At 37.3% G+C, this 23,705-nt stretch overlaps 2 pseudogenes; both read right to left on the bottom strand.

The window, feature by feature from the left end:
- Positions 1 to 17,348: 17,348 nt before the first annotated feature.
- LOC136383881 (eukaryotic translation initiation factor 3 subunit H pseudogene) lies at positions 17,349 to 18,286 on the bottom strand (annotated as a pseudogene).
- Positions 18,287 to 18,974: 688 nt separating this feature from the next.
- LOC136383880 (tyrosine-protein kinase Fer pseudogene) lies at positions 18,975 to 23,351 on the bottom strand (annotated as a pseudogene).
- Positions 23,352 to 23,705: the final 354 nt, after the last annotated feature.

The following is a 23,705-nucleotide window of genomic DNA, read 5'->3' as shown; positions in this document are numbered from 1 at the left end:
GCTCTGCCATTGATTTGAGGCCCTGCGCACATGTATTGGTTTGTGGTTTAATGGAGAAAACCTAATTCCTTAGAGTCTTTCTCAATAGGAGTTCCATAAGAGAATCAAGTCATAATGCCCTCAGTTTTCCACTGTATGCAATATAAAAACTTATATCCTATGCATCTAGAGTAGTATTTCTTATATACTACCTTTGGGAGATTTGTTCTGTAGTGCAGACAAGGAAGCTGGTTGAGAAAGGCTGCAACAAAGGAGAGCACTGCTCTGCTCTAAGAGAGAACATCCCAGAGCAAATGCTAAAATTTTATCAAGCATAGCAATACTTTTTATAGGAAAGAAGAATATTTCATAGTGAATCCTTCCCCACCCAAAAAAATAACACCCAGCTGATACATATTGAGTGAAGTCATATTGATTTGAGCAACTGAAATTTTCAGGTAAATTACAGAATACAACTCTAGTCCTTTAAGGGATTATGTTCCACAAATTTTCATTTTTCTCTCATCCTTGAATGCCCAGACCTCATATGAATGGGCTACATAGGCCAAAGTAGTTCAATACAGAAAAATATCAGCAGCAATCTTGAGGTAGATGTGGTAGAAGGAAGGGGATGATTAAGAAGATGACATGGTGGTGCTAGAAGAGTCAGTGGCCTGCCATAATTATCAATAACAAGAAAAAACTTTACATGGTTGCCGTTAGGTTAACCTTTCTCTTATTTAGGACAAACACTTCTGAGGAGAAGTAGGACCCTAGAACTGAGGCCCTGGGTAAGATGGACTCGGTGCTGTGAAAAAAAATTAAGAAAGTGAACTTTTGAATAGGGTTCTCAAATATTATCATGGTGCCCAAGCTCACCTTGCTAGTTTGTGATACGTCAACAGAAACTTTGTGAACATGTCACAACTACACCGGAGTAACATCTCCACACACATGCGCATGTTTCAGTTTCCTTGTGGTGGTGGAGATGGTGACCATAGTGGTGATGTGTGGCCACACAGGAATGAGAAATAAATACAATTTATGGGACAAGAAAGCTTTACTAGTAGGGAAAAGTGACTACCTAAATTATTGAGTTACATATTTGTGATTGATCTCTATCATCTTCTTCTCTTATTTCTATATAAATTGTTATGCCATTTGAATGTTCTTACCACAAAATTTTTATAGAGTATAAAAAAGAAGTCACTTGAAATAAATACCACACCAGGATTTTTTAGGTGTTCAAACTTATTGAAGAGTTTATGCTTGATACCCCAGAGTGGAAAAAGGAGAAGTCACTTTGGTGGAGGGAGGAGGGGCAGGACTCTGCCAAAGTCCAAAGACAAGGACTTCCTCCAGCTTCATTACAAATACACTGGAAAAAGTGGTAGAATCAACTTCAAGCTGGTCATGGGGAAACATTTTACACCCAGAGCAACAGTGTTCCAAAACTCAGGGCACCTCGAAGGTTTGGCCATTAGACATATTAGTGGTAATCAGTGAAACAGGAGGCAGGAGTATCGTCCAGGGAGACCCGAGTGCAGATTCTACCTCCAGCATGTATTCATTGCCTTGGTAGAAAGGAAGAGAACCTCCAAGATAATAGAGGTTGAATCTTCCTCCAGTCCAGTGGGTTAGGTACTCAGAATCTAATTTCAATGTACAAAAAGAAGGTATAGGAATAGAGCATATTTCTCACTCTTCAGTTTGTGGCTATGAAGACATATCCACCACAAACCACACCTACAAACATCGAAGGTGCCTATTCGGAGACCTATTTCTGTTAACTTCTACCAGGTGGTTAAGTGATAAGGATTCAATAAGTGAGCTCTCAGGAGTAATGAAATGTTGACCAATTATTCATAACTCAAATCTTCTGTTTCCTCATCCTTTTGAGCTCAGTCTTCTTTCCGCAGTGAATTTAAAGGCTCCCCATCACATATGGTCATATGCTCTACCTCAAGTCCCTTTTCTGATGATGGATCCCAGATACTCAATTTTGTTTTTAAGAACCATTCTGCTTCCTTACTTTTTTTCTAAATTTTACTGTTTTCTTTAGTCTTTATACTGTTCTGTCCCTTTTATAATGTTTAACAACCTAATATCGTCTATTGCCAGAAAATTTACTTTCATCTCTTCCTTTATACCTACAGAGAACAGCATAATTCTGATCTACAATTTCTCCAGCCTTTACTTTCATTTTGGCATTGCTACAATCTCAGCTCTTTGGTACTGCTATATAGCATGATGCCTGTCTTCTACTCTAAACGTATGAACAACAGAATGGTGGTTACCAGAGGGGCAGTGAGGAGGACAGCAAAATGGGAAAAGATGGTCAAATGTATGGTATTGGATAGAAACTAGACTTTTGGTTGTGAACATGTAATAAAGTATACTGGTACCAAATTATAATAATATACACCTGAAATTTATATAATGTTATTAACCAATCATATTTCAATTAAAAATTAATTAAAATAATAATAATAAACTTTAAAACTACAAATAACTACTCACTCTTCCTAATATCTTGGTACCTATCACTCATTGTGACATAGAGATGCTTTCAACTTAATAGGAGACTCTCTAAAATCAAAACACTTTAAAGATATAAAGGGAAAAATTATGTTAGCAATAATTTTATTTTAATTAATTTTTTCTTTTTATTTTTTTATTTGTTGTAAAGTAAAGTGCATGCCCCTAATCATTATGTGTAGCCTATCACATCTATTTTTACCTACTAATAAATACCTGGTAGAGCTCAAATTGATTTGTATCACCAATGTTTTATATATTTTTTCAAGTGAAAGGAGGGCACTTAGAGAGACAGACTCCTGCAAGCACCCCGACAGGGATCCACCTGGCAACCCCTGACTGGAGTCAATGCTCAAGTCAACTGAGCTATTCTCAGTGCCTGAGGCCAATGCTCAGATCATCTGAGCTATCCTCAGCATGTGGGCTGATGCTTAAATCAATTGAGCCACTGGCTTAGGAGGAGAAGAAAGAGAGAAGAAGGAGAGGGAGAAAAGAGGAGCATGGTCGCTTCTACTGTGTACTCTGACCAGGAATAGAATCTAGGACATTCATATACCAGGCCAATGCTCTGTCCATTGAGTCAACTGGCCAGGGCCTTGTTATTTCTGAAAAGTTTAGGATATAATGTTAGCAAGCAGAATTTCAATGCTCTGTAAACGAACTCCTCTATAAACTCTACTAACCTTACTCATTGTCTTGCCTTTACAGTTTGGGTTCTATATTAAGTGCAATTTGAAAACTTGTAGTTCAAAAGAAAAAACTAAAAATCACTAGCAGAATTTAGAAAGTAGATAAAAATAGTTGGAATAAAATACTAATATGTGTATAGTACATAAGAGGATATATTTGAGTGGTAACCATCCATTACATATGGTTTGTTAAACTAAAGAAAAATAGATTTGTTTTACCTATAAACATTGGTAAATAATACTATAAAGCATTGAACATGGTTTTCAGATTATTTTAAAATAAGTTATTTTTTAATTGACTGATTTTAGAGAGAGAGGAAAGGAGAGAAAGAGAAAGAGAGAATAAGGAAGGGAGAGAGAGGAAGAGAGAGAGAGAAAAAGAGAGAGGACCATCTGTCTGTTCCTGTATGTGACCTGACTGGGGATCAAATCAGCAACATCTGTGCTTCAAAACCATGCTCACACCAACCACGCTGTCTGACCAGGACAATGAGCTATTGTCATTATTTTTAATTCAAAAGAAAACATTTCCCTTAAGTCAACACAATCTAACAGGTAAATAAAGTCAAGAGTCAGTAAACTTGCTTAACTGAAGAGGCTCTGTTTTTATTTTCAATATAGAAAGCACAACAGTGCGAGTGAACTCAGCTTATGAAAGAATATTCTGCAAGTTCACTACTGTCCACACACCAAAACAATGTTTCTAAAGCAGTTATTCAGAATATAACCTGTCTCCAAGTAACACTAAGATGTGACTGTAGGAGTAACGATGACTCATCTATTCTTTTATGGAAAGCCAATAATATTGTTTGACATAAAACACTTGGTATGACAAGCATGACAGCATTTTGGAGATCATATATACCATTCTTTTTAGTTTACAAATGAAGCAAATAGAATACCCTAGAATTTAATCACTTGTCCAAATTCACATGGTTATTTAATAGGGTTTGGAGGTGTCCTCGTTTCTAATACAGGGTGTACAAAGATTATGTAGGACATTGACAGATTCAAGATGCCTATATGTAGTAGATAGAAAACCACAAATACTTACAAAGTTACCCTTATAAGTCAAATTTAAATATATTTTGAATTTTAAAAATTGTCATTTTTTAATTATTAAAGTCCCCTTCGGCCTAAAATATTCCATGAAGCCAGTATTTTATTATAATTTTTAGAATTTTTAACAAAAACATCATAGGGAGTAGTTTCTAAATAAGACTCATCATTGAATTCAGATAATTTCATTCCTTTTGTCATATCTGTTTTTAGACAACAGGTTATTTTGCCAAGCACTTTAGTCAGGATTGGGGTGTACATAGATGATCAGACAGACACAGCTCCAGCCTTGAAAGTGCTTACAGGGCAGTAGGAATTAGAAGTAATTAACAGGCAGTTAGAATTCAATGTAAAGATATTTTTAAGTGCCTATTACTATATTTCTCAGGCACTATCCTCGGTGCTAAGAAACAACAGTACAGCATTAAGTAAAGGACAGAATCTCTGCCCTACACTCCTATGGAGGAGAAAGGAAAAAGAAGGGAGAGACAGTGACATGGAGAGACAAAAAGAGAGGGAAAATGTACATGCTCATAAATTCTTTATGTGATACTGCAAAATGGTAAAGGTTAAAGAAAACATAAATTAGGGTATGGGGACAGAGTGCCTGAAGGTGAAGAACAGCATGGCCCATTTGGAAGGCCTCTTTAGGGTGATGCATTCAAACAATGGACTGAATGTTAAGTCGATCAGCCATGGAAAGGTCTGGAAAACCATTCTACGCAGAGGGTACCTCAAGCGCAGAGGCCCTGAGGATGGAAAGGGTTTAGCATATATGTGAGCATATGCAGAGAAACACCAAAGCCAGTATTGTGGGAATGTTGTAAAAGAGAGGGAGACAGATGGATTGAAGATGAGTTGGGAGGGGGCCAGGTCAGATTAGGAAAGGTTTAGAGGACATGGTAGGAGTTTGGATTTTAATCTGTGTGTCTTGGGAAGCCATTTCTAAACAGAGAATGTAGGGGAAAGAGTGGAAACAAAGGGACCAGTTAGGAGAATAGTGTAGGAGGCTAGGCAGGTGTAGGGTGACTCAACAGAAGGCAGTATTGGTGATGTGAAGAGGAGGCTAAATAATAAATATATATAAATAAAGTCTGAATAATAAAGTTATATTTATGAAGTAAAGCATAGTTGCTGATGAACTGATTGGATGTTGAATGTGAAGAAACGGGAAAAATCATAATGAATCCTGGATGATTGTTTTCTTTTGAAGACCTGTATATAACTTAGCCTTGGAACACAGTAAGCTTTCTTAAATAGAGTACTATTCTGCCAGCTTCATCAGATCAAAGTATATATAAGCTTCTAATACATATACTTCCCAAATACAGAAATGTTCCCTAAATACATTCACTTGCATGGCAATTTCTGAGTTGTCTTTAACAATTAAAATAAAAGCTTACAACTGTTTTCCTTTTAATTACTAATCTTACTAATGAAGAGTGGCAGAATGTTTCTATGTTATCTTTCAAATTTCACGTGCAGCCATGAACACAGTGAAGATACTAAGGGAGAGGCCAGGGGTCCCCAAACTTTTTACACAGGGGGCCAGTTCACTGTCCCTCAGACCATTGGAGGGCCGGACTATAAAAAAACTATGAACAAATCCCTATGCACACTGCACATATCTTATTTTAAAGTAAAAAAACAAAATGGGAACAAATACAATATTTAAAATAAAGAACAAGTAAATTTAAATCAACAAACTGACCAGTATTTCAATGGGAACTATGCTCCTCTCACTGACCACCAATGAAAGAGGTGCCCCTTCTGGAAGTGTGGCGGGGGCCGGATAAATGGCCTCAGGGGGCCGCATGCAGCCCGAGGGCCATAGTTTGGGGACCCCTGGGAGAGGCAGTATGTGCAGCTGATGTTTTATTGAAATGGCTCAGGCCAGCATAGTTCCATGAAAAGGAAGGTAGAGGTTTATAAGGCCAACAAAACTAATATAATTATAAAATATTTAAGTTGGGTGGAACTTAGAAGTCATCTTGTTCAACCACTTCATTTTACAGATGGGAAATAAAATATCAGAAATATTAGGTAATTCAAAGTAATTCTGTAAAAGTTTATTTTCACCATTCACATGAAAGTACTTATCATTTAGCCTCTTAGATCACTCTCTTGATTTCCTAAATAAAATATATATGGTTTTTAAACTCAAGAAACTGTCTTACTTGAGTGCCTTGCAGATATTGCTAGTTTGGTTCCAGACCACTGCAATAAAGTGAGTATCACAATAAAGCAAGTTGTGATCTTTTTGCTGATAGAGGGCCTTGCCTTTCATTCGTAATATTTGCAACACTTGTTAAGTGCAATACAGTACAATCAAAAGAGGAATAAATACGTCTAATGTGAATATATGCAGATTGGCCTAACACAGAGCACATGAAGAGTTTTCTCTTTTTCAGTTTCCACACTAGAATCAAGATAAAAACAAAACAAAATTTGAGTAAACATAAAATGTTCCTTCAAATATCCAGTTGCTTATATTTTCAAATTTCAAATTGTTCTGTGATCACCTACTGTGATATTTAAATCTTCACAGAAGAAAGTCTTAACTTAGAAATCAGTGTTGATATAATTCAAACCCTCAGTAAGAGCTTTCTCTCTTCCCATATGAACAGAGATTCTAAGAAATAAAATTTAGAAAGAAGTTTGTGTATAATAACAACACCAGGAATTGAGAATTGTACTGTGTGAAGGCCACAGAGTCCAAGAAAGAGAAACTCTAATTATATAACAATAAGAGTAATAAATTAATTAAAATGTATATTATTTCCTGAGGCCCTAGGCCAACATTTCATGAACATTAATGAACAAAGATGTTATAATTAAAATAGAACTTTGAAAGTGAAGGTGTAAGACAAAGAGAAACTTAATTGACCTCAGCTACCTTCAACCCAATAGAGCAAAATTCAGCTGTGGAGCTTGTTAAAAATCCAGATGACTGGGCCTACTGCTTGGAAACTCTGTTTCCTTGGCTATATGTATAGCAGAAATATTGGCAAACAAACAAAAAAACAAACAATCAAAATACACCATGTTCACAGCCAGAATTTACAAACACTGATCTAGTTCATAGAGTATCTATGTTTAGGGTAGATTATCTTTCATTTGAAATAATTTAGTGATTCAGCTGAAAATAATCTATCTTAAACACAGAAAAAAAAAAGTAATATCCAGCCAAAAGAGTTAAGGATAAACAGGGCTAGGAATTCAGTTTGTTTTTATTATTCTCATCAACCCTAAGAGAAATAAAGCACCAAACAAGACAAATGAAGTATTCTTTAAAGAGTATCTTTGGGATATTTCCTGAAACAAAACAAAACAAAACAAAAAGCTGTGGTTAGCATGCTCTTTCTATTATTGTACATCCTAGCAGTATTGAAATCTTTCCACAAATTATTTTATACTTCTCCCTTCAAGAGGTATATCTTGATTTTCTTTCCTTTGAGTATGGGGGCTGGATTTAGGGATGTGCTTCTCAGAGGTGACTACATGTGAAAGACAACCCCACAGTAACTCAGCAAACATGCAGAATAAAATACCCCCCAATGTTTCCCAAAGAAGACAGTAAGAAATTTACTAGAATGATTGTACAAAAGAGAAAGAACACCCAGACTTTTTCAGTGCCTCAAGATAAAATCTGACATTGATATCAGGGACATGAAAGCAGGCATGACTCCCAGTTAGACTGTGGATTAACACAGACCGTGTAATAGAAGAGTCTAGGACAAAAAATCTAAGGACCCCTCTGTGATTTCCTTGATCACCAAGGGCCTAATATGGGTAGGTACATTTGCAGCTGGAAAAACACTTACATTGGTTAACTGACCAGTGTAGGAAGAGTCATTATGTTTGAATAAGAAGGTTCAAGTACAAGCCCCTGGAATTTCTCACCCCTGAAACTTGAGAAGCAACATCATATTCTGGGTGGGATTGTAGGGATTAGTGTCATCTTCAATGATTTAAGGTTATAGGAGTGGTGGCCTCCGTGATATTCCCATTTAATTTTTTTGAATGACTCTTACAACACCTATATGGATGACAATGGAAAACCATAGACTTAACCAAGTATCTCCAATTGCAGCTTCAATGTAGGTTTATTAATATTATTATGTAATATGTATTTATTGATATAAATATATATATATACATAATTTTTAAAATCTCAATCAATAAAGAGAATTTTAAAACTCAGCCTGCCTTTACATGGGAAGGGCAGAAAATATTTACAGGCATGATCCTAGACTATGTTAAATTGCTTGTTTTCTGTCTCTGCCATGACATAGAACACAGACACTTGTTCATCTTGATATTCTGCAGATACTCAGCTTTATAGAGAGAGAATGTGACATGGTTGGGCAAATGTGTTTGTAAGATTTGTATTTTTTGAGTTTACTCACTTTTATTGTTAAAAAATGGCACTGGGCAGTCAAGTGTGTGCTTGCCCTCAGAGCAGGGCAGTTGATTACAAATTGCAGGGATTGCATTCTGCTTGGGAGGGGCCATTGTTTTTGCTAATGTTTGCTGGAGGAGGGGTCTTTGTGGGCCCAGGCAGTTTTGCAGGGAGAACAGAGAGAATGCAGAGTGCTGAAGAAGAAGCCAGTTTTATAGAAAAGAAGAAGATGTGTCGATGGGGAACCAGAGCTGAGGGGCTTTGGGAGCCCTACTGAGACTGGTGAGGCCTTTGATTCCAGAAGGAACCAGAGAAGAGCTCCTGGTTGTGAGACCAGAGAATGTGTCAGTGGCTTTGGAAGCCCTGAATGAAAGAGAAGTGTTTTCCCTGTGTGTTCGTTGGCCGGTGCAAGACTTAAATAAAGGAATGGTCCACCATTTTTGGATCCACTGTTTCTTTATTGTCTGCCTGAATCCAATGAGACCCTGCATGGCCACAATGGTGGTGGTCACTGGCCTTACAGACATCATACAAACTGGAATTGCTGAGTATAAGGCACAAGTACTCTCGATGGCTTGGTTAGAAATATTTGAGCTAGAGGTGGAAGATGGACCTACAAAGACTCATGAGCCAGATCATCAGAGAGATCTTAGGAGTCCAGCAATATGTGGATATTTAAAATATTTCTTTCAAAATAAAGAACAGGTTATACCTTTCACTTGCTACTTCTAAGGAAGAAATACAGAATTTGGTTAGTCTATTTGAATTTTGGAAGCAGTATATATGACATTTGAGAATACGGCTCCAACTAATTTACTGGATGACTTAGAAGGCTGCCAGTCAAGTAGAATCCAGGATAAGACAGAATTGTAAAGAATATTCAGTCCACAGAATAAAGACTTATCCAGAGATGCTTGACCTGGCAGTAATGCAGTGGATTGAGCACTGGCCTGGGATTCAGATAACCCAGGTTAGAAGCCCTTATGTCGCCAGATTGAGCACAGGCTCACCAGCTTGAGTGCAGGGTTGCTCGCTTGAGTTTGGGATCATGGACATGATCCCATGGTTCCTGGCTTGAGCCCAAAGACTGCTGGCTTGAACCCAAGGTCACTGGCTTGAGCAAAGGGGCCACTGACTTGACTGTAGTCCCCCTGCCCCTGCCCTGGTCAAGGCAGTTATGAGAAAGCAATGAATAAACAACTAAGGTTCCACAATGCAGAATTGATGCTTCTCATCTGTCTCATTTGTCCGTCCCCATCTTTCCCTCTCTCTGTCTCTTTCTAGGAAAAAAAAAAAAAAAAAAAAGAAAGAAAAAAGAAAAAACTTGTTCTAAGGCTCCAAACCAAAAAAAAAGTAGAGAAAAAAATAATTCTGATTTCATATTTTGTACAATAATACACTTATGTTCTATATAAAAGTTTATTTTATATTTATATAGATGTAGGTAATGGAATACCACTAGGGATGAGATTCCCATTTTATTAAAGAAAAGAACAAGTAAGGATATCATTTATCTTGAACACTTTTACAGTTAGCCAGCTTCATTGGTGTACTCTACCATCTTTAGACTAGATACTAAAAACAAGGCAATGTTATAAATAGAATAGTGAAAAAGACACAACATTTTCTTTATTCTCTGCATGCATGTGACTCCATAAAGAAGTTAAAAAATAACTTTATCTATTTTTTTTTTGTATTTTTCTGAAGTTGGAAACGGGGAGGCAGTCAGATAGACTCTCGCATGTGCCTGACCAGGATCCACCCGGCATGCCCACCAGGGGGCGATGCTCTGCCCATCTGGGGCATTGCTCTGTTGCAACCAGAGCCATTCTAGCGCCTGAGGCAGAGGCCACGGAGCCATCCCCAGCGCCTGGGCCAACTTTGCTCCAATGGAGCCTTGGCTGCGGGAGGGGAAGAGAGAGACAGAGAGGAAGGAGAGGGGGAGGGGTGGAGAAGCAGATGAGCGCTTCTCCTGTGTGCCCTGGCCGGGAATCGAACCTGGGACTCCTGCACACCAGGCTGCTGCTCTACCACTGAGCCAACTGGCCAGGGCCAAAAAAACCCTTTAAATACTTGGTTAAAAGTTAATTATTCTTAGTTTCTAAAAAGGCAGTAAAAACATAATTGTCCCAAACCTAGGAATAAACAAGACCTGATCTCTACCTAAAGGAGCCTACATTCTATTTCCAACCAAGAAAAATGATACTTATACCAACAGCATTGTTATATTTTTAACATTTAATACAACCACTTTTACTTCTCCTCTCCCAAAGAATATTAGAAATACAAACAAAATATAGATGCAGCAGTTTGAGATTAGTTACCAAAAATTCAATCACTGTGTTTGCCTTAGCTTCAGAGCTCTGCTCTAACACACTACACCAACAATGTTTGTCACCTTGAATGACTGTTTTAAAACTTTCAGATGTCTAAGCCTAAGAAGCCACCAGCCTCAACATTTTTTATGTGTTTAAATATTGTTAGAACCAGCCCTTATTTGATAACTTTCCATGTTCCAACAACAATGCAACCTAAATAAAATGCCAAGTGCTACCTGGTCCACCAAGAGTTCAGTGCCACATTCAAAGTAACACAATCTAGTATTTAAAATAATTAAAAACAATGTGCATTTTTCAGAATATCAAAAATAGATTCAACCCATAATTTCTGGCATTGAGGTGCCATTCTTAATAACTCATTTCCATTCTTGCTTTTGCTCTAATTTTTTCTTCCCCACATCAAAAATTTCCCAGATATCCAGACTACAGAGACCTATCTTCTTCAATTATTTATTATACATTACGTATTGATTGATTATATAGAGAAATAACTTGGAACAAGCGTATGCCCCATAATAAACAGATGCTTAACAGTTCATACTGAAGAGACATATATGTTCCTAAAGTTTCCACAGTTTTCTTGGAAATCAAACATGGTCATTTGATAACCAAAGAAGATGTTTCACATAAAACTCATTACTGATTTCATAAACAGTTGTATTTCATTGAAGATTTTCTATTATTATATATTATAGTCATAAATTTATTAGTACTAATATTTATTTATTATAATAATTATCTAAGCAATTCTCAATTTTGTTGATCTTTTCAAAGAACCAGCTCTTTGTTCTGTTAATTTTTTCTATAGTTTTTTTGTTCTCTATTTCATTTATTTCTGCTCTGATTTTTATTATCTCCTTTCTGCGGCTGGTTTTGGGTTGTCTTTGTTCTTCTTTTTCTAGTTCCTTAAGGTGTGAAGTTAAGTGGTTCACTTGGGCTCTCTCTTGTTTGTTCATATATGCCTGAAGTGATATGAACTTCCCTCTTATCACTGCTTTTGCTGCATCCAATAGATTCTGATATGTCGTATTGTCATTTTCATTTGTCTGTATATATCTTTTGATCTCTGCACTTATTTCTTCCTTGACCCATTCATTCTTTAAAAGTATGTTGTTTAGTTTCCACATTTTTGTGGGATTTTTTCCCTCTTTTTTGCAGTTGAATTCTAGTTTCAAGGCTTTATGATCAGAAAATATGCTTGGAACAACTTCAATTTTTCTGAATTTGCTGATGTTGTTTTTGTGGCCCAACATATGGTCAATTCTTGAGAATGATCCATGTACATTGGAGAAAAATGTATACTCAGTCACTTTGGGATGAAATGTCCTGTAGATGTCTATCATATCCAGGTGCTCTAGTGTTTTGTTTAAGGCCGCTATATCTTTGTTGATTCTCTGTTTGGATGACCGATCTAGAGCCGTCAGTGGTGTATTGAGGTCTCCAAGTATGATTGTATTTTTGTCAGTTTTTGTTTTAAGGTCAATAAGTAGCTGTCTTATATATTTTGGTGCTCCTTGGTTTGGTGCATATATATTAAGAATTGTTATGTCTTCTTAATTCAGTGTCCCCTTAGCCATTATGAAATGGCCATTTTTGTCTCTGAGTACTTTTGTTGTCTTGTAGTCAGCATTATCAGATATGAGTATTGCTACGCCTGCTTTTTTTTGGATGTTATTTGCTTGGGGTATTGTTTTCCAGCCTTTCACTTTGAATTTGTTTTTATCCTTGTTACTTAGATGAGTTTCTTGTAGGCAGCATACAGTTGGATTTTCTTTTTTAATCCATTCTGCTACTCTGTGCCTTTTTATTGGTGAGTTTAATCCGTTTACATTTAGTGTAATTATTGACACTTGTGAGTTCCCTATTGCCATTTTATAGATTGCTTTCTGTTAGTTTTCTGTCTTGTTTGATCCTTCTCTTTCATTTTTCTTTTGTTTTTATTTGGTTGTATTCCATACATCTTTCCTCTGTTGCTATCTTTTTTAAATCATGTCCTTCTATGGTGGTTTTTTCAATGGTGGTTACCTTTAAGTAATGAAAAGTGTTCCTACCCTGTTCATTGTAGTGCACTATTTTTTGAGTACTTTTGCACTCCATCGTCCTTTGCTACTGTTAATCTCCATCCTCTCCCCCCCCCCTTTGTTTTTGTTGTTGTCACAATTTAAATTTGGTTTTATTGTGTTCTTCTTGGTGCTTTTATTTGTGGCTTTGTTTTTTTGGGTTTTTTTTTGTTCTTTGTATCTGATTGGAGAACCCCCTTTAGTAATTCCTGGAGTGGGTGTTTTCTGATGATAAATTCCCTCATCTTTTCTGTATCTGTGAATGTTTTTATTTCTCCTTCATATTTGAAGGATAGCTTTGATGGGTATAGTATTCATGGCTGAAAGTTCCTCTCTTTCAGGACTTTAAATATTGGGGTCCACTCTCTTCTAGCTTGTAGAGTTTCTGTTAAGAAATCTGATGATAATCTAATGGGCCTTCCTTTATATCAGGCGTCCCCAAACTACGGCCTGTGGGCCACAATGCGGTCCCCTGAGGCCATTTATCCAGCCCCCACTGCACTTCTGAAAGGGGCACCTCTTTCATTGGTGGTCAGTGAGAGGACCACTGTATTTGGCAGCCCTCCAATGGTCTGAGGGACAGTGAACTGACCTCCTGTGTAAAAAGTTTGGAGACCCCTGCTTTATATGTTGTATTCTTTTTTTCCCTGGCTGCCTTGAGAATTTTTTCTTTGCCGTTGGTTTGTGCCAATTTCATTATGATGTGCCTTGGAGTAGGTTTGTTGGGGTTAAGAAAACTAGGAGTTCTGTTTGCTTCTTGAATTTGAGGCTTTTGTTCTTTCCACAGGCTTGGGAAGTTCTCATCTATTATTTGTTTGAGTATGTTCTCCATTCCATTTTCTCCTTCTATTATTCTTATGTTATTCTTTCTGATGGAGTCAGATAGTTCCTGTAGGGCTATCTCATTTTTTAAAATTTTTGAATCTTTTTCTTCTTCTCTCTGTTGTGCCTCAAGTTGCTTTTCTTCTATTTCACTAATCCTACCTTCTGTCTGGCCTATTCTATTAGCTAAGCTTGTTACCTCATTTTTCAGCTCGTGAATTGAGTTTTTCATCTCTGTTTGATTTGTTTTTATAGTTTCAATTTCCTTGGAAATATATTCTTTGTGTTCATTGAGTTGTTTTCTGAGCTCCCTAAATTGCCTTTCTGTGTTTTCTTGTATATCTCTGAGTATTTTTAGGATTTCTATTTTAAATTCTCTGTCGTTTAACTCCAAGGTTTCCAATATATTAAATTTTTTCTCCATAGATTTTTCCTCATCTATCTGTGTTACCTCTCTTTCTTTTGTATCCATGATATTCGATTTTTTCTTCCTTAATGGCATCTGAGGGTGGTTTTGTTGATAGTATTAATGAGATTTAATAAAGAATAAAAAGTTTAAAAAAATAAATATAAAAAATCAAAAAGAGTTTTTGTTTTTTTAAAAAATTAATAATTAAATTAAAAAAAATTAAATTAAATTAAATTAAAAAAAGAAAATTATTCCCCCCCCTCCTTTTTTCCTCTCCTCTCCTCTCCCCTCTTTCTTGAGAAAATCTTGTGGTGAACTGTGAATTATATTGTACTAAATAGAACAAACAATGCCTGTAATGGAGGGCCTGAATTGGGGAGAAGTAATAAAGGGACAAAAAACAAACAAACAAACAAAACAAAAAAAGGGGGTATGGACCCACAAAAAGAAAATAAGAAAAAAATTTGGGTCAAGAATAAAATGATTTGCTTTTAGGTGTTGGTTGACTAAGAGTTATGATGAGAGGAATAAGAGGGAAACAGGAAAATGGGGGGACAAATTAAAAAGTTACTATTGTATTTAGTGGAACAAGAACTAGATAAAATGGAGAGCCAGGGATGGGAGCACTGCTAGTGAGTTAAAAAGGTGAAGTAAAAAACCCCCAAAATGCCACAAACATAAGTTTGAGTCCCAGATAAGAGAATTTGTTCGTTATTGAGGTTTGAATGAGAGGAGATGTAAAGGAGAAAGGAAGAAACTAATATAGAGGGAGAAAAGAAAGAGAGAGAGAGAAAAAAAGAGGGAACCACTAAAAGAAGAAAAAAGAAAGGAGAGAGAGAGAGTTAAGGGTTTTGGAGTGCAACCCTCATAGAGAGAAAGGAAGAGGAAAGAAAAGATAATGGGAGATGTAACACTTATGGGTAGTGTAGTTCAAGGAGAGGAGAGAGTAAGACCAGCAGAGAGTTAAACGACCAAATTGGAGGAAAAAAAAAATCAAGAATGAAGATAAGAGAAACAAACAAACAAATATAATAAAATGAGATAGGTTATAAAGTCTGCAGATTATTCTTGATTTTGAGAGGTTATCTTCTTGCTTTTTCTTTTCTCTCCCTCTTCCTGGTTGGTGACTCTGTACCCCGGGTTCTGCCCCTTTGGCACGCTCAGGTAGAGGTTTGCAGTTGATAAGTCTCTATGACGATGTCATGTATTGTGCTTTAGTCTTGTTGGCAGTCGAGGCTCATTAGCATTTATAGGCTCTGACAGTGAGAGAGTCCGTGTTCCTGGAGCCTCTCTCCTAGTTTTTCCTTCCTCAATTAGTAGCCTGATAATCCAGCTATGGGGTTGCTGCTGCCTCTGCCTGGATAGTAAGAGGCTCAAAGAGCTGGCAACTCCCCACTCTATTCCCACTCAGCACAGGGTTCTGGGTAAGGCTCAGTCAGTCAGAGCTGCTAGCATAATCAGGCGGGGCTTCTGCCCACTAAAAGACCTCTGGCTCTGCCACTCTGTCCGGTAACACGGGCGGGTGCCCACTCCCGGGGCGCTTGGAGGAAACACGCTCGCTCACTATCTGCGCGTGCAGACCAGGATATCAGGCCGGCAGTCTCACCCTCTGAGTGAAACCCCCGCCTGCACGGAAAAGTTCCAGCCTTGGAATTGACTCTCGCTCCCTCCCCATGCGTGGCTTTTTCAGGGCGCTGAGGTGGCCCGGAGATTCCGCACACAAAGGCCCCTGACTCTTCCTCTCTGTGGGGCAACACGAGTGCCCACTGCTGAGGCACTCAGAGGAATCTCTCGCCCACTATTTGCGTGTGCAGACCCGGAGATCAGGGAAAATGGCTGCCCCACTTGTCTTTCTTTGTCTGGGTTTGGCGCGAGTGTTAGCTTGTATTCACTGGGTTGCCACAGGCACAGTTTTTCCTCGGCTTGGATCTCCGTGCCACAGCCTGGTTCGGCCGTTTGTGCTGTGGCCTGGATCTATTCACCCCCTTTGCCCACCTTAGTTTCTATATTTTCAGTTCCCAGTGAAAGCAGCTCTGTTTAGGTTAGTGAGGAAGGCGGAACATTTCTTGCTCCCTATTTCCTTCGGGGTTTGGTTATATATTTAGCCAATTTTTCACTCGACCATACCTTCGGGTGTATTGTGAAACATCTGGAGGCTCCAAAGATAGGTTTTTCTGTTTCTGGTTGAAGATCTTGTTGAGTTTTGGGGGAGATTTATCGGTATTGCTTCCTACTGCGCCATTACTCTGACGTCATCTCCCTATCTAAGCAATTCTAATAGCATCTTTTGCTCACAGTGTCTACTGTTTTTTAAATATGATACCCTATTATAAATTTATATTAGTAGTCTGCTGAAGGTCAATTAAGAATCAGTATATTATAAAATTAAATGTTTATGCTACTTTTGTATTATCTAAGTACTGTATGGAAATTTTGAGGGATTATATGCAAATTTAAGTCCTTCTTCATCCAGGAGCTTATTTCTCCATGAAGTGTTTTCATTCATAAAAATTTAAATCAGGCCTGACCAGGCGGTGGTGTAGTGGATAGAGCATCAGACTGGGATGCAGAGGACCCGGGTTCGAGACCATGAGATCTCCAGCTTGAGTGCGGGCTCATCTGGTTTGAGGAAAAGCCCACCAGTTTGAACCCAAGGTCGCTGGCTCCAGCAAGGGGTTACTTGGTCTGCTGAAGGCCCGCGGTCAAGGCACATATGAGAAAGCAATCAATGAACAACTAAGCAACGTGCAATGAAAAACTAATGATTGATGCTTCTCATCTCTCTCCGTTCCTGTCTATCCCTCTCTCTGACTCACTCTCTGTCTCTGTAAAAAAAAAAAAAAATTAAAATCAGGAGATATTTAGGCACTAACATATTCAGCTCTGAAAAAAAAATATTTATAGCTACTTGGCCTCTCTTTTTTATTTGTTTTGTTTATATTTTATTATTTACTAGAAAGGCTTTTCAGTATAGAAATGTATTTCTTCCAAGAGTTGCCCCAATGGGTCACAAAAGTCCATGTTAAGTTGTTTTCTGGAAACTTCCTATTCTTAATTGCATTCTTGAAGAGCCTGGGCCATGAAGAGTTTGCCTAAGTTTTGGGCAGTGAATTCCTTGGTGCTCTGGCAGTAAGTATTAATCTGCCTGCAGGGTGGTGCGAAGAGTTTGGACAGATTTTCCTCAGGAAGTGGGGGTTCCCCTGTGGGTAATGCTGGCAATACTGGTGTTTTGGCTATAACTATTCACTCACGTTCCCCATGTATGTGTTACATTTAAGTTTATCTTGGCTAATTTCATTATTTTGTTTAACAGCAACTGAAGTGTCTTTCACAAATGATTGATGCAAGTCCAAGCAATTCATGTTTATCTGCTGCAGCTACCTTTTCACTCTCCCACATTAGGACATTGATCATATGTAAATTTTAATTACAATTGGCACTTCAAGCATGTGCTCAAAGGTCATACTTCTTTTCAATGCTTCAGGAGAAAAAACCATCTCTTCACAAACTTCCATCAGTTTGGGGGTCAGTCTGTGTGTCTTCAGTGCGAGAGACGCTTGAGCAGTTTTCATGGGATAGTAAAAGAAAATGACAGGTTCTTCAGCGGCATGCTGGTGACTGAACTGAGACTCTAGGCTGACAAGGGAGCTACAGTGTGTGGACTGGTACCACCCCAGGTGGAGCTGGTCGGTGTTTACATGGGAAGACTTTCTCATTTCCATCTGATATTGGACGTGTTAAAGTCAGCATCACTTTCTATGTGCTGGGAATAAGGAAAGCAGTTATTAATTTCAAGCCAATCTTCTACAACCAGCCCCAAAATACTCCTTAAACCACCTCAGTTCCTTGTCTTTCTTCTTAATAATGTTTGATTATCTTTAATACCACCCAGACTTTGCCTCAGCCTTTGCCTCAGCCTTTGCCTGCAGGCTGGAGGTGGAGCTAGAGGAGGTGGTGGCCAAGCTGGTGCCTTCCTTGCAGGATGCCATCTTCCTAGTAAGATGGGAAGAAAGGGCTCAGACTCTTGACCAGAGTTTTTACAATGCAATACAGAAACTACACTTATTTGGGGGTTTCCATCTTGAAAGCTAGAATTCATTTAATAAATGTCACTTTTTGTGTTCCAGGCATTGTTCATAAGCTAGAGGACAACTACAATTTATTTACCATTTTCTATACATTAGCTCATTTACTCTACACAGCAGTTTATCTTTATTTTACAGATGAGTAAAAGAGTTTTCATGGAGATTGAGAAAATTGCCATAGATATACAATTAATGTATGGCATAAGTAAGATTCAATCCTAAATTATATCTGACCTCTTATGTTTTTTTCAGCTATACAAAGTACTTTCATAGAAGAATAATAACAATAAATAATCAAATGACTACAAATAATAATTCAACATATCTAAGATTATGAATAAGAATTACATGTAAGTAAATGAATGGGTATTTTTATATTGAAGGTGTTTATTTTACTTTCACACAATAGAAAGAAAGAATGTTTGAGGAAGAAAAATCAAAATCAGTATATTGATATCTGGTAGGATGAGATTATGCTCCCCGTGGCAGAAGTTCCAGGGTAATCATAATTTTAGAAAGTTTATATTCTCTCATTTCACAGTGGCAAGGATCCAAGTTACTCTTATCTTATTCTCTGTTGTGGCCTCCAGTCTCATGGTACTAAAGATAAATCTTTCAGAATTCCTGCTGAAGCCTCAGCAATGACCCCCGCTTTCCACCTAACAGGAGAAGGTGTGGAAGAAAAACATTACTTTGCTCCCTAATGACATTCCTTGGACACCAAACTTAGCATTTGCCCTACTTCTTTTTGGCCAGAATTTTGTCATTCATCAGCACCTGTTTATAAGAGAAGCTGAAAAATGTGTTCTTTATTCTTGACAGCCCAATATCAATTAAAACTTGGAAGACAATTTACCATGGAAAAAGAAGAGAATGAGCATTGAAGGACAATCAGACTTTCTGTTACACTTTCCAAACCAAATTCATTATATTTCTTCATGTTTAGGTTTTCCTCTTATTATTAATAGCATCATCTTTCTTTTCCTCAGACTCAAAATCTTATACTTTTAAATTCATTTCAGGGAGGCATTGTAGAGGAATGAAAGATTGTAGTATCATACATGTTTGGACTTGTAATGCAGTCTTCCACTTGCATGTTCTTTTTTTATTAATGTCTTCTAACTCCCACTTCTCTCAGTTTCCTTTTTTTTTAAATAGAAAAGCCTATGGTATTTGACCTCAAGGTTTATAGACATTACAATGAATTAACTAAGTAAAATATTTAGCATCATGCTTGTCACAGGTTATTAAGTAAATATGACATTATTATTCCCTTCTTTATTTTGCCTCTTTCATTCCCCTTGTGATCCACATTGAGTCAGTTTCCACATCCTTACACAGTAACTTATAAAATATGCACAACTTCTTGTCCTTCTCCATGTCCCGTGTTCAAAACTATTGCATGAGCACTCATGTAGCTATCATACCTAGCACACTAAATTGACCTCCCTGCTTTCATTCTTTTTTTCCTGAAAGCCATTCAACCCAATATGCTAGAAGTTTTTTTCCAAAAAGAAACTCTGAAGAAAAACAGCTCTTATCTAGAGAAAAATTCAGAACATCTTATATTGAATAACATAGATGAGAGCCCACAGCATAGTATTTACACAAAAGAAGTGAGATCTCTTACATTCCCATCCTCTCTTTATGTACACGTGTTCCTGCTGTTTTTATAGCCTGGTACCAATAATGTGATAACTTGGGCTTCTCTTTGTCCTTATCCTTTTAAATGTTTTGTTTCTAAACAATCCCTGAATGACCTTACCCAGTGCCTTTTCCTATAAAATTTAACTAAAATGTCCACCAAAATTTTCTACCAAAATAACCTAAATTTTTTTCTCTTAATATACTTTAATGAAAAGCTTACCAGATTTTTTCTACTATATGAAAAGTAGAATAGGGAAATGCTGTAAATACAATGCAACAAGATTTCAGTCAAGCTCTTTGATCATTAGAATCCTTTCATTAAAATGGAGATGAAGTGACTTGGATAGAATTACAGTTAAGTGAATTTGTAGGCTGAACAAATATAGCCATCAAATCTTGATTTAAGGTTTCATGGAGATCTGTCAGTAAGTTATCCAGGATATGACTAGAATTGCATACTCCATTCTCTTCTTTTCAATATTTTTTATCAAGAATTTGTATGAAGATATAAAAGGCATGCCACATATAGTAGTACTTTAAAAAGATTACTGAGTTTATTGGGGTGACATTGGTTAATAAAATTATAAAGGTTTTAAGGTGCACAATTCTATAGTATGTCTGTATATTACACTCTATATTCAGCACCCTAAGTCAAAGTTCCTTGCTGTACCCTCCTCTACCTCCCTCATCCCCTTTCCCTCCTGCAGTCCCCACACTGTTGTCTGTATCTATAAGTGTTTTTCCCTTTGCTAATCCCTTCATCTTTTTTACCAAATGCCTAACCCTCATCCTCTGAAACTGTCAGTATGTTCTCTGTATCTATGAGTCTGCTTCTATTTTGTTTGTCTATTTTGTTCATTAGGTTCCACATATAAGCAAAATGATTTGGTATTTGTCTTTCTCTGTCTTATTTCATTTAGCATAATGCTTTCCAGGTCAATTCGTGCTGTCACAGAAGGTAAGATTTCCTTTTATTTATGGCTGTATAAATCTACCACAGCTTTATTATCCATTCCTGTACTTATGAGCACTTGGATTGCTTCCAAATCCTGGCTATTGTAAATAATGCTGCAATGAACATAGGGGTACATATATTTTTTCAAACAATAAGATATCACCTCACACCTATCAGAATGGTTATCATCAATAAGTCAACAAACAAGTGTTGGTGAGGATGTGGAGAAAAGGGAACCCTCATGCACTGTTGGTGGAAATGCAGATTGGTGCAGCCACTGTGGAAAGCAGTATAGAGTTACCCCCAAAATGAAAAAATGGAACTGCCTTATGATCCAACAATTCCACTCTGGGAATATATCTGTGGTGATAATTTTTAAAAAGTGAAGTGAAACTATAATAGTATCCTGGAATCAGTTCCATAATGACAAACTGTCTTGTGTGCAATCTCCTACAAATCTGACAAATTTGAGATGATCATATTTCTTGAGAAATTTAGCTTCTTGTAAAAATTTTATTTCCAGTTCCTGAGGAAGATCTTTTTTACATGTTTTAACAGTAATAGCAGTTTTATCCTTTAACATGCCCTTAAATATTTTACCAGTATTTCCCTTGCCCAGTAATTCTCCCAATGTGACCTCTTCATGATTGAGAACTCATTTCTTATCCTTTGGAATAGAATTCAGCAGAACTACACCTGACTTCTTAGTGATGAAATGTTTTGTTGTATAGTGATGCAAATGAGGGATGTTTGAAAACTAGTATCTTCAAATCAATATATGTTATCAATACTTTGTATGATAAAATGTCTCTGTCTCCATCAGAATATACAGAACGAACATATTCATCAGGTTTTCCATGGCTCTTTCACACCAAGAAGTCTCCTTGTTGTTTTAACAAATCTTGCACTTCTATTCTGGGAATTGCATCACGTACCACTCTTGTTCTGCCAGGGGCCTCTCACTTATGGAGATCATGTCACAGAATGTTGAAGAGCCCAATGCAGATCTTAGAGACCTAATTATTTCAGCAATTGAATGATGAATAGATTCAAATTTGCATAGCCTCTCCTTTCTTTCCCTAGCTTAACTGATCATGCATCTTTGTCATAATTTATTACCAGAGGTGGCTCTTTTCTATTATTTTCTTGCTCTTTTTGCTCTACTCATTCTTTCTGTGCTGTAAGTTTTGCCTCAGTGCACCTTAGCTGCTGTACTCACTGTTACAGCTCTTCAAGTGTCTGTTCTTGGCTTACCAGAAGCACAATATGAAACTTCTTTCCATATGTCTTAGAAGATTCCTCAGTTACTTTCCCCAGCTCCAGTACAGCCTCCACATGACTTGTTTGAAAGCATCTTCTGTGACAGTAAGTTCCTCTGCTAAACGTTCCAACATCACTTGTGAACGTGCTGCTGTTAAATTATTCCACATAATCTCATTTGCCTGAAGATCTTCATTTTATTCTAGTAAGGAGGTATCAAACTCAATTTTCTGCTCTTTAGCAGCTGCTGTTTTGTGAATATCTATAAAATTATTGTATTCTGTGCTGGTGTCTGTTTCCTCAACCAATATTTGAATCTCTTTGTGGATATTTACTATTTCCTTTATAGCAAAGACTCATTTTCTGGCTGTAGTCATTAAATATGCCTTTTAGTGCTTTTATAATTTTTTCTTACATTTTTTTAAGGAGTTCAGAAGCAGAGGAAGTGTAGTGTCATAATACTGCTTCCAAGGAAGGTGCACCCCTCGCTCGCAAGGCCAATGCATCCTGATTAAGCCACAAAGAAAGTTGCATTGTGGCTTTGTCGCAATGTTCCTTGGACTTTTCATTCTCTTTCCCTTTAGCTAAAGCTTCTTTATAGTTCTTCTTGGCAGAATTAATTTCTTTTATTAATTGCCTAGAGCTGAATTTTAATTCCTCCCATTCTGTTATTGTAACCTTGATCATCTTCGCCACTATCTGCTGATGAACTCCTAAGTAGCTTCTCTTCACCTGCTGCTTGTCTTAATCATGGGAACCTGTGGGAAGGACCAGAATTCAGGTCCTCTGCATGTGTCTTCATTGTGCTACTAACTGGTTTCATATACTGAATCATAAGTAGCCAAGACTTGAATAAATGCTGATAAAATTCATTTGGATAGTACTTTCCTTCTCAACTTGGTTCTGTAACATAGATGCATACTCTTGACCACCTTTTATCCTCAGGGCCAATAACTGTAAATCCCAGTCCTTCAGTTTTAACAGAGCTTCATGTGAATTCTTCAGGTTACTCCCAAACCCCAATTGTGTAAGGCATTGTTTCATCATGCACACTGCACAGTGAGCCTTTGAATCAACATCTATCTTACTACTTTCATTGCTGCTCATATCTTAGCTAAAGTGGCAGGTCCATGGTGAAAGATTACACATTAGGGATGAGAAAGATACTTGATACAGCATTCAGTGAAGTCTCACAGCAATTATCATAGGTCTAGTGAGGAAACATGAAGTAGAACATGGTAAGCAGAAGCCCCTCTGATGTGGGAGCCAGTTGTCACCTCAAATTCTAAATTTTTGAAGGACACATGGCAAAGATAAGTTAAACGTAGAGATTTTGTATATGGGCTTCACTATTCTTTCTAAGGTCTGTATTTTTGAAATTTTGATAATAAATATTAAAATATTTTTAAAAGAAATCCACCTTGTTCTTCAAGTGTAAACAACTCCCTAAGCTGTAAATAT

This window comes from Saccopteryx leptura, chromosome 12 (genome assembly GCF_036850995.1).
Source record: "Saccopteryx leptura isolate mSacLep1 chromosome 12, mSacLep1_pri_phased_curated, whole genome shotgun sequence".
Taxonomy (NCBI): domain Eukaryota; kingdom Metazoa; phylum Chordata; class Mammalia; order Chiroptera; family Emballonuridae; genus Saccopteryx; species Saccopteryx leptura.
This window is presented reverse-complemented; position numbering and strand designations above follow the sequence as displayed.